General features: G+C 42.7%; 1 long non-coding RNA gene across 1 annotated transcript in view; it reads left to right on the forward strand.

Annotated features, from left to right (window-relative positions):
- LOC116100464 overlaps positions 1 to 3,262 on the forward strand; it is a 23,653-nt gene extending 20,391 nt beyond the window's left edge. Inside the window, exon 3 of the long non-coding RNA XR_004122588.1 lies at positions 3,095 to 3,262. This is a non-coding gene — a long non-coding RNA (uncharacterized LOC116100464). The remainder of the gene's footprint in view (positions 1 to 3,094) is intronic.
- Positions 3,263 to 5,021: the final 1,759 nt, after the last annotated feature.

Raw genomic sequence — 5,021 nt, forward strand, 5'->3', positions numbered from 1 at the left:
GGAGAGGAGAGGTACAGAGAGAGGAGGGGAGAAGACAAAGGAAGGAGAACAGTAGAGATTCTGGAGAACAGATTCTCCCAACAACCTGGAGTTGCTGGGGCTACCCTACTTTTAATTGCCTGTGGAAAGTGCATATTTATCATAATTGCTAGTGCATGGTTAATATAGTCTGTAAATGATCGACTTTAAGACTGTGTTGTAAAACTTGAAAAAGTAAGATCAAGTATAGTAATATTGCTATAAGAAAGGGCAATCTTTTACAAGTTATTCTTTAATTCCGCTTCCTCTATCTTTTTTCTCTAAAAGTATGTGAGGCCAGACATAGAAAAAAAAATCCCAAAATTATCTTGGAAACACAAAATAGCCAAAGTGGTCTTAAGCATAAGTCACACTATCTGATTTCACTTCGTACTACAGAGCCACAGTAACCCAAACAGCCCGATGCTGGCACGTGCACAGACATGTGGACCAGTGGACCAGGCAGAGATAAAGCCACATAGCTGTGTGCATCTGAAGCTCAGCAAAGATGCTCAGGGCATGCATCGGAGAAAGGACGGCTTTTGCTCAAATGGTGTTGGAAAAGTCAGATTCTTGACTCTCACTCAGCAGAAAATCCAACTCAGGATGAATCAGAGACAGTAGTGTCAAACTCAACAATTTCAAAGACCAACTCAGGGGGTCTTGCATACTTCAAGACACAGGCATAGGCTTTCTGCATATGACTTGTGTGGCCCGAGAAATTGACAGTGACACGAGATAAAAAAACCCACACAGCAAAAGGAGCTATTTCTCTGTTGCTGCCCTTGATCTGGCTGCTCTGTACTTCCTTGGCATCTACGAGCTTCTTCAGATTTACTTTAAATTAACTACACACAGTTTCTGTTTCTTGTAAGACCAGCAAGTAAGATACCAGTATGAACTCAGTCCCAATGAGCTAAGTTGTTCCTTGGCAGGATGATCTGGAAGGGACCTCAGGAAGACCATCCGGCCAGGCCTTATACAAATGGTGTATACTTCAGTGTCACCTATGAAGACACTAAATAGGAGTTCTGGAATGATGATTCAGTGATTGAGAGCACTGGCTGCTCTTCCAGAGACTGGGGTTCAATTCCCAGCACCCATGAAGCAGTTCATGAGTGTAACTCATGCTCTAGGTGTTAAGCACCAGGCGCACATGTGGTGCTAGACTTTGTCTTAGAGTTACCATTGCTGAAACTCTGTGACCAAAAGCAACTTAAGAAGAAATGATTTTTTTGGCTTATACTTCCATGTCCCTGTTCATCACCGAAGGAAGTCAGGACAGGAACTCAAGTAGGACAGGAACCTGGAGGCAGGACCTGATGCAGAAACCATGGAGGGGTACTGCTTACTGGCTTGCTCCCCATGGCTTACTCAGCCTGTTTTTTTTTTTTGTTTGTTTGTTTGTTTTTGTTTTTGTTTTATAGAACCCAGGACCACCAGTCCAGTGATGGCACCACCCACAGTGAGCTGAGTCCTTCCCCATTATTAAGAAAAATGCCCTACAGTAGGCTTGCCTGTGGCCTGAGCTTAGGGAGGCAGTTTCTCAAATGAGGTTCCCTACTCTCTAATAACTCTTGCTTATGTCAAGTTCACATAAAACTAGCCACCATAGACATATGTGGTGGCTAAACAACTATGCACATACAATAAAATAAAAAGAATTAAAAAAAAAAAAAAGAAATTGAATGAATGACCCAGGCATGGTGGCACACACTTGTAATCCAAGAATCTGGCAGGATGACTATGAGTTCAAGGCTTGTCTGGGCTATGTAGTGCCATGTTGTTTCAAAACTGTAGCAAAGAAGAAGGGAGGAGGAGGAGGAAGAAGAGGAAGAGGGATAAGGAAGAGGGGGAAGAGAGGAGGAAAGACTTGGATCCATGCTCTACTCTTTAAAATAAAAAATGGGAGGCTGGAGAGATGGCTCAGCTGTTAAGAAGCTCTGCTACTTTTGCAGAGGCTCCAAGTTTGGTTCCCAGTACCCACATCAAATGGCTCACAACTGTGTGGAATTCCACCACCTGGAGATTTGGCACCCTCTTGTGGCTTCCTGGGACATGCACAGGCACATGAGTGCATGTGTGTGTGTGCGCACACACACACACACACACACACACACACACACACACACAGAGGTAGGTACACCTAATTAAATAATAAAATAAGTCTTTACAACAAAACTTAAAATGAAGATAAAGTTATTATGATGATATAGATGCCATTGAAACCACTGTAAACATACTGTTCAACAGTGTCAAGCACATTTACAATATTCAATGTACAGGATGACTTTGTAGCTTTTCTCCCTGTTTTAAAATGGAAACTGGCTGGGCTGGCAAGATGGCTCAGCAAGTAAGAGCACTGACTGCTCTTCCAAAGGTCCTGAGCTCAGATCCCAGCAACCACATGGTGGCTCACAACCACCCGTAATGAGATCTGATGCCCTCTTCTGGTGCTGTCTGAAGACAGCTACAGTGAATTACACCGGAGTAAGCGGGGCTGGCAGAGGTACTGAGTTCAATTCCTAGCAGCCACACACATGATGGCTCACGGCCATCTCTACAGCTACAGTGTACTCATATAAATAAAATAAACCTTTTAAAAAATAAATAAATAAAATGGAAACTGGTCAGCGAACACCAGCTCTCCCCTCTCTCCCTCCCCAGCATGCATCTCTCTACTCACTGTTTCTATGAACATGACCCCTTTAGGGACCTCCCAGATGGAAGCATGGCCTCATTGGGGTTTGCTCACTTCACCAGCACAATGTCCTCAGATTTCATCCGCATAACAGCAACACCAGACTTTTCTTCCTGCTGAGTACATGCCTGTACTTCCAACACTCAGAAGGCTGAGGCAGGAGGACTGAAGGTTGGAAGCCATCCTTGGGTGAAACCAAATCACAGACAAATAGAAAGCATCTCTTTTTGAAGCTTATTAGCATGATATAGTGACATGTGACTCCTCCCTAGTTTATCTGTTGTCAATGGACACTTGACTGACTTCTGTAAATAATGTTGCTTTGAAAGAGCGTGTACAAAAGCATTTTTGAGACCTTGCTTCCAATTCTTTCAGATATATACCCCGAATCTCAATTGCTGGATCATATAAAAATGAGGACCTAATATTGATGGTGTCACAGAAGCCGGAGACATCAAACTAGACCAATGACTCATTGCAATGGACATTTGCAAGTGAAGTTGTATGGACAGAGGGGTATACTGTGGAATACACTGTGACACACTGTATCTTCCACAAAATGTTTTCTATGGTTTGTTTTATCTGTTCATGTGTTTTTTATTTAGGGGGGGTTGCAAGGGTGGATATGAAGGAATAGGGAGGCGGGCAAGACTGGGGTGCATGATGTCACAAGGAATCAATAAAATTTTTTTAAAAAATTTCATTTATGTGCATGTGTGTGCATGTGTGTGTGTGTGTGTGTGTGTGTGTGAATGCATGCACATATGTGCATACCTGTGGAGATCAGAAGGAGGTATTTGATCTCCTGGAGCTATAGTTCCAATCAGTTGTGAGCCATCCAACATAGATGCCTGGAACCAGACCTGAGTCCTTGGAAAGACAAGTGTGTGTGTGTGTGTGTGTGTGTGTGTGTGTGTGTGTGTGTGTATGTGTGTGTGTATGGCACACTATTACCCACTAAGTCATCTCCCCAGCCCCTGGAAATTCTATTTTTAACTTTTGAGGAACTATTGTAGCTTTTCCCAGGCTGGGGGCATTGTTTTACATTCTCACCAATAGTGTGTGAATGCCCCCAACTCTCTACACTCTTGCCAACACGTCCTTCTCTAAAAAAAGAAATCATGGTATGGCTATCCTGGTTATGCAGACCAGGATGGTTCAAGGCTTGTGGGTGATTTGCAAAGTCATAGAATGCAGTGTAAGCCAAGTTTAGTGGCACATGCCTAAAAACTCCAAGCATTCAGAAGGCACAGGCAAAAGGAACACAAGTTCAAGCTCAGTGTGTGAACAACGAGTTCTGGGCTAGTCTGGACTACATATTGAGACCTTGTCTCAAAGGGGAAATGTCAGTGCAGAAAGTGCTGAAGGTGCCATATTTGGTGGAAGCACAACCACACAGAGACACTGCACGGCCCTTGCAGGAGGAGGTCACATGCCAGTTAGCAGTCACTAACCCAAAGGAGCCAGAAGCAAGCTACAGCCACGGAGATGAGGGAAGTATATGGTAGGACACACCCGAAAAAAAAAAAAAAAAGCCAACTGTGCTTTGCTGCTGCTTTCTACCACAGGAATGTAGAGAAAAGGCTGGCAGAGCGCAAAGAGGAACCAGCGCTATTAAAAGAATGGAGGAATTAGCTCGGAGTCAAGTTCCGAGGGATGGCTAGGGTCATCTGTTTCCCTCTCTATACTGATGCATCATGGGCCAAGCACACAACGAAATGTGATGGTGTCTTCAACAAAATGTACTAGGCACACAGCAAAGCTTCCTCGGAAGGGGAGTCTGGGTTCAATACTAGACCCAAACCATCAGTACCAGGCTATATGCGATGAGGATGTGGACCCCTCTGTACTGAAAGTAGTCTGTCTTCTTAAATTAGTGTGTGTGTGTGTGTGTGTGTGTGTGTGTGTATGTGTTTAGATGCAATGGTGTGGGCCTGTTGTTTCAGCTTGTTCCCAAGTTTGGGATCTACCTGAGCAACAGAGTAAGTTCAAGGTCAGCTTAAACAACTTAGTGAGACCCTGTGTCAAAATGAAAAGAAAAGCTATAGGGCTAAGCACTCAGCTCAATGTTTGAATACTTGCTTTGCATGAACAAGGGTCTGACTCATCCCTAGTACTGAATGAATATATATATATTCAAGACTATGTATTATATATTCAAGATTATGAATATATATTCAAGACTATATATTATATATTCAAGATTATGAATATATATATTCAAGACTACATATATATTCAAGATTATGAGTATATTTTCAATATTATAAATATATATTCAAGATTATATATATATATATAT

The sequence above is a fragment of the Mastomys coucha genome, unplaced genomic scaffold (assembly GCF_008632895.1).
Source record: "Mastomys coucha isolate ucsf_1 unplaced genomic scaffold, UCSF_Mcou_1 pScaffold21, whole genome shotgun sequence".
Taxonomy (NCBI): domain Eukaryota; kingdom Metazoa; phylum Chordata; class Mammalia; order Rodentia; family Muridae; genus Mastomys; species Mastomys coucha.